This window comes from Apaloderma vittatum, unplaced genomic scaffold (assembly GCF_000703405.1).
Source record: "Apaloderma vittatum isolate BGI_N311 unplaced genomic scaffold, ASM70340v1 scaffold13072, whole genome shotgun sequence".
In the NCBI taxonomy this organism is placed as follows: domain Eukaryota; kingdom Metazoa; phylum Chordata; class Aves; order Trogoniformes; family Trogonidae; genus Apaloderma; species Apaloderma vittatum.
The window spans coordinates 24,761-31,644 of record NW_009705342.1 but is presented as its reverse complement, the minus strand read 5'-3'; positions in this window follow the sequence as shown (position 1 = coordinate 31,644).

Sequence of the window (6,884 nt, the reverse complement as noted above, 5' to 3'; positions counted from 1 at the left end):
CACTCTGGCAGGAAGGCAAACCAAGGTATCATTTAAAATTTCACATTCAGTCCTTTCAAGCTGTTGCATCAAAACCTGATCGCTCCATTGATCAATTGCCAGAGGGATGGTAACAGGTATTTTTTGGAGGCCAGACAGCATAGCAAACCTCAGAAGAGACAACTTAACAATGGATGGAAAGAAAAAAATCTAGCAGCTTATTTTAATCATCTTGTAAGCAAGTTTGCTGTTCTGCAATGCCTGTGGCATAATTACGGGGCAGAGTTGTCGAGTTCACTCCCCTCTTGTGGCAGTGGGGCTTTTTTGGAGATCTGAACAGCAGCTACACCAATGGGATGCAAGGAAATCTGTGCTAGGAAGTGATGGTTTTTAGAGTGCTGATGGAGGAGTGACTATCACATCAGGTCTGCAGTTTATCACCAGATGAACTGCATTTGTGTTTGTTAAGGGTTTTCTGTTAAAGGATGTGGCCACAAATCAGAGGTTGACGAGGAAAGAATTAATGTAACCTCTTTGATTACAGAAAGTTAAGGGTGTCCCTGAGTCAGTGCTAGCTTAAGAAGTCTCCCCGTGAGCTGCTGCTCCTGGAGTGCCACCACAGGACCTTCATTGGGCAGAAGCAGCAGGTGGGCAGCTGCTGAGAGGGCACTGAAACAGAGCGTAACATGGCCCATCCTGACCATTCCTGGTAAGCCTTCCAGCCTGGGCAAATCACATCCAGTGAAAGGATTTTTGCATGGATGGGACTCCACTGGAGGGTGTTACTCAAGACACAACAGAGCTTGCTTTTCAGTGAGGATGATCCTGGAGGTAACAGGAGCACCGGTCCTGAGTGTGTGGTGGCCTCTCCTGAGTGGAAGTGGCAGGAGCCCACCAGCCATGGGCAGGGAAATGATCTATGTCCTTAGCCCTGACAACGATGGGCTTGGGCTCAGTGACCACATGGAGACCAGTGACTTTTTTTGATGGATTTTCAGTGGAACAGGGGCCAGACCCCATCAGGGGCGAAACAGAGCTGAACACACCAGAAGCAGCTACAAGGGCAGCGGGGAACGAGGGCAGCGGGGAAGGATGCGTAGAGCTGAAAAGCAAAGCAAAGTGTCATCTCTTTTATTATTTCACTGAGGATGTTTTAAGCCTTTGACTGCAGCAACCCACAGCTGCTTCTCTCTTTAATTCTTAGGTGCCGGAATGCTTGGCAGGGCAGGCAGGAGCTATAACCCCATGCAGATTTCCATTTCCCTGCCGGCAGTGCAAAGCTAGCAGCACCTTTATCTGCACAGGAAGGCCGAGCCGGCGCTTCTGAGGCTGCCGCCTTGAGCTCGTCGGAACACAGATACCAAAAACCCATCGCTTAAATAGTCATCACAGGCCTCTGTGATGGTAACTGCGTTGCTGATGTAGGCTGATGAGTTAATGAAACACTAGAGGTGGTGGGGAAGAGATAGGCCTGGGCAGGAAAGCACACCTGCAGGCACCCTTTCAAGGCTCTCTCGGGGCTGACTTTATCGGGAGGGCCACAGCAGGCTCACAGCTGTGCCGGCAGGAACTGGGAGATGCAGAGGTGGTCGCTAGGGTTAAGTGTAGAAACCTGCCTGGAGAGAGCTGCCTGAAACTTTCTTCTTCGCTGTTTGCGAGGGCTCCTCTGACAGATGTGCGCTGTTTGCGAGGGCTCCTCTGACAGATGTGCGGGCAGAGCCCTCCTTGGAGCAGTTGCTATGAGTCCCAATTTAATCAAGCAGTAAAAGCTGTGTCCCCTTGAAATGAAATTTCCTCTGGTGTGAGTGGAGCTCGTCTGTAAATGTGGAGCCGTGCAGTCTGAGAAGTGGGGGTTCTTTTAAAAAAAGAACCAAAAAACAAACCCCTAAAAAATCAGCAATTGTTCTGATACTCAAAGGGATTGGAAAAATGCCTTTTAGAAATTCCATATATCAAGAGGGATTGAAAAAATCCCAACAGCCTGATTACAAATAATTTATGGAGAAAAGAAACAGCAGAGTGAATCGTTTTATAGCCCTTAACAATGAGCTGTGTAACCACTACCGGCTTGCAAAGAGGGCTGAAAGCAAAGTTTGGACCGCTGTGGTCAGTCTTCATTAGCTTACCTCCATCGGTCACGAAAAGTCACAAACAAGTTTATGCTGGTACAAGGGTCTTCAGTGAAGACTGCTGAGACATCGGAGTCAAGTTCAAAGAAAGGAGGCATACAAAGGGAACAAATGCATTTGATCAGGAAATATGACTTATTTTTGAATTAAGACATTAGCCTGGTGATTGAAACATGTGGACGGTATCTTTTCTTGACCACCCAGGCAAAACATTGTAGCTCCCGAGCAAGGTCTGGGCTATTGACTGACTCCACCCGTGACAGGGAATAAAGTGACAAGCAAGATGCAGACCACTGTCTTCCTGAACTGGAACATTTTTAACATGCTCAAAAAAAACCCCAAAACAAAACAAAATAACAAACACAGCACAATTACATCTTAATAGCTAGCACAACTTGCCTAAATCCATCACCCCTGTCTCAAATCAGAGCTGAGGTAGGTATATAATTAAAGGTGGCAGAGTAAGAGGAGGTGACCATTGTGATGCTCCAGTCACAACCCTGCAGAAACCCCCTTTGCTTACGTGCCTGACTGTGTGGGCTTGTGGGAGGGCTGATTGCCATTGACTTAGCTGGCCTGGATAAGGATCAAGATTGCAAATACTGAGAAAAAAACTTTTCTTCTGGCTTTTTTTAAGGATTACTCTGTGCTACAGAATATTCACTGCTGTGCTCTGTGCTTTACCCTCAGCAGATTTGTTGTTTTGGCTCCTAACACAAAATCTGCCTCTTTCAATCAAACTGTTATGTTTTTTTTCTTAAACCAGTCCAAGCTCTGGCACTTTTTTTTAGGCTTATAGCTGTCACATAAGTCAGACTTGTGGGACTTGAATCCCCTGGGACTCCCTACATAGAGTATGTTTTACTGGAGAGAGCTGGAGAATTACATGGTCTAGCTGGGAAACACCTCATGCTCTGGTATTTTCCTTTATTTTTGCCCTGGCTCCTTTGCCTCTTCATTTTTAATTAGTGGCACATGCTGAAATGATAATTTAAATTCTTTTCAGAAATCAAAAGAATTCCCACTGACAACATTATTAAGTTATAATTACAGTGAAGAAAAAGGTTAATAGGAATTTGAGCCAAATATCTACTCTCCATTAAATGAGAACTTGACTGAACCTGTTTTCCCTTAGTTTTCTAGGTTATTCCAGGTTTAAATGGATCCAGGATGGCTGTACACCTGTGCAAAGGGCCACTGCAAAGCCCAATAGCTATCACCAAGTTCATTTACATGGACATGTCATGAGATCGGCCTTGCCTGACTGATGCTCAAGGTGGAATTTAACAGGCAAGTAAGACTTGTCTCATCCCTCAGAAGGAAAGATGTCGATTTCAGACAGTAAGCAAAGCATGGTCACATGGGGATATTTGTCTGAGAAAGCGATGTGGGAGGTGGCACTTCGTTGCAAAGGAAATTTAGAAGTATTGGTGAGCGAGAAATAATCAGATCCCTGGGCTACAGCATTCAAACACAGTCTCTTCCTTCACTCATGCTGGGCACCACACACATTCAGAAACATATGCAAATCAGCCTTAATCTACTCAGTGTTTTGCATTTTCAGTGAAATGAGAAAAGGGAAAAAGAAACATTCTCCTCTATGTTAGCTCTAAGTGTGCCTATCAACAAGACAATTACCACAGTGGTTTTGCATGTTAAAAATGGGTTTTAAAGCAACTGAAGGTGTAGGGGGAAAAAAACCCCGTCCTTATGCTGGGCACCTGCAGGGTGAGCCTCCGTGTTGCCCCACACTGCTCTGCACTAGATAATGATCTGTTTAAACTCAGCCAGGTTTGATGCAGTTACAGCTGGAGCCCTGCAAGGCAAGAGCTTTGCCTCGAAGACCTGTTGTAAGCTTGGTGTTTCTTTTTCCCTTTTTTTTTTTTTCCTCTTTTAAGCTGTAACACATTGCTTAAACTGTGGCATGCCTCAAAGGCAGACCTTTCCCTCTTCCCAGGTTACACACCATCGAGTCCCGCCGTCCTCCCGCGCATCTTGCACAAGCATTTTTATGGCGTGAGCCCACAGACTTCCCCTTCTCTGTAATCCATGCCCAGTGCCAGGTCCTGCCTGTGGCAACTGCTGCGAAACTGCCTCAGGGCTGGGTCTCTCCCAGCATTTGGTGGGAGCCCCAACCACACGTGAGGGCAGATGGGAAACAGGTAAAATTTAGAGGGGGCTGTTTCAGGCACTTGTCCCTCCTTGCCCTGGAAGTCAAAAGCACCTTGCAGCACATGGAAAACACCTTTTTGCTCTTCCTTTATCTGTGCACTGTGTGGTGGGAGGCCCTATTTCCCCCAGTTGTGGGGAAATACGCAGGCTGCTGAGGAAGGAGTAAAAAGGACTTGGAAGGCACCTTTGGGACTCTCAGCCCGTATGTGGATGCAGACACTTCAAAATGGGAATTGCTTCCTTCGTGCAGCTGAAGTCTGCTCAGTCTGACTTGGAAGCACTTGCACCAACTTAAATTTTAGCAAACAATTTATTTTCAAGCTACTAAATAAAATGCTTTTTTTTCCTGGCAGATTGCGTCCTTTTTTTCCAAAAATTTTTTTTTTCCATTTGGCAACTGCTTTTACTCTGCTTTCCTAGGGCTGAATGCCCTCAGCATCAATGCTGCATGAAGGTCTGCAGGTCTGACCAAATATTTTCTGTGCAGTCTAATGCACCAGGGTTTCAAAGTATATTCTTGACTCTGGGGTTCTTAAGACATGCATGGAAAAAATGTGTTCTACATTATAGGAATTTCAGAATATTTTGCTTTTATTCAGTTAGTTACTGATCTGATGGTCTTAGATGAAGATATTAATTGGCAACATTGTGGGAGAACAGTGTCTTTGCACAAAAGCTGCAGTAAGCCTCTCACGTAGCAAAGCTGACCTGGACTTTGGCATTACTTGAGATGTGCCTCCAGTCCACAACCCACTCAATACTTACTGTTTTGTGCTGTTTTCTTACTGTTTTCCACTTCCTTAACAATCAATGAGAACCAAGGATGTTGAGGCTACCTATGGAGTGCATAACTCTAATCCTTGCTTCATAGAATCATAGAATTGTCAGGGTTGGAAGGGACCTTAAAGACCATCTCATTCCAACCCCCCCGCCATGGGCAGGGACATCCCCCACTATATCAGCCTGGCCTTAAAAACTTCCAGGGATGAGGCTTCCACCCCCTCTCTGGGCAACCTGTGCTGGTGTCTCACCACCCTCATGGTGAAGAACTTCTTCCTAACGTCCAATCTGAACCGATCCATCTCCAGCTTCAATCCATTCCCCCTAGTCCTGTCACTACCCAACATCCTAAAAAGCCCCTCACCAGCTTTCTTGTAGCCCCCTTGAGATACTGGGAGGCCACAATAAGGTCTCCTCGGAGCCTTCTTTTCTGCAGACTGAACAACCCCAGCTCTCTCAGTCTGTCTTCATAGGAGAGGTGCTCCAGCCCTCTGTTCGTCCTCGTGGCCCTTCTCTGGACATGCTCCAGCACATCTAGATCTTTCTTGTGCTGTGGGCTCCAGAACTGGACGCAGTACTCGTTATCTAGGTGCGCTGGAAAAAACTTCTTGCTTTGATTGTTGCCTATAACAACACCACCAAAACATTAAAGACAAACAAGATTAGAAGACCACGCGGGTTTAAGTAAAAAAGAACACACTTTATTTATCTACAAGGCAGTACATTATTGTATAAAAAATTAAGTGCAGACAAAGCTGCACCAAATGCTATTAAGGCAGCAAAGTCAGAGGCTGTTATAAAAAAACCCCAAACAATAAAAAAATAAAATAAAATCAGTGTTTTGCCATATCGATAAAGATTTGGTATGGCAGTACAAAGAACCACGTATTTCTAAGAACCTGATTCAGTACACAAGACCCAAGTTAGGGAACAATTAGCTAGACATGGAACAAAACAGACAACATGAACAAGACAGTGTTCTCCCAAACGTATGAAGGTGCAATGCATGCTGTTTACAAACCAATGAGGAACAAAACAATACATCTAGACAAAAAAAAAAAAATCTCCCAGGAACAGTGTTCAAAAATATTGCTTATAAAAAAAGGGGAAAAATATAAATGAAGTAAAAAAATTAAAATAAAAATGTCTGAAATGCTAGTGCATAGTCAATTAGCTAACATCAACATTTGTTTTCTTTCCATATAAAGCTCTACTGCTCCTTTTACACTAGCAGCATGTCTACTCGCTAAGGTCTGTAGCAGCAAAACACAGTATTCATTTGGCATTTACAAAATTAAATTACTGAATAAAAATATAATTTTTCTCATAAATCTATGTTTCATACAGTAATATTTTTTAAAGCAAGCTAATTACCCCCCCACAAACAAAACCACACAATGTATAATGGTCTAGAACCATAACAGAAAAGAGTATTTCAAGAGGCATGGATGTTTGAGCATTCACAATCTTGATCAATTTTTCCCCTTTGCACAGACTAGCGTTTGTAGTAATGCTTTTCACTTCAGTATTTTACACCAATGCATTTTGTTCAGTGATTTAAAATATATCTGTCTGAGTACCTGCTCTTTTATTATTTAAAGAAAAAATTAAAAAGAAACAAACAAAAACCCCACCCCTGGCTAGCACATCACTGAAATAACAATACTGGTGTATTAGGTCTGCTTGATCTCAGAAAGTACAAAAAAATTATCTTTATTATAAGTCTGCACTTAAGATCATTAATTACTGATTCAAACTTAATACCTAATAATTTAGGCAAGTATCATTTATTAAAAAAAAAATCCTCTTAAGTTGGGTGAAATC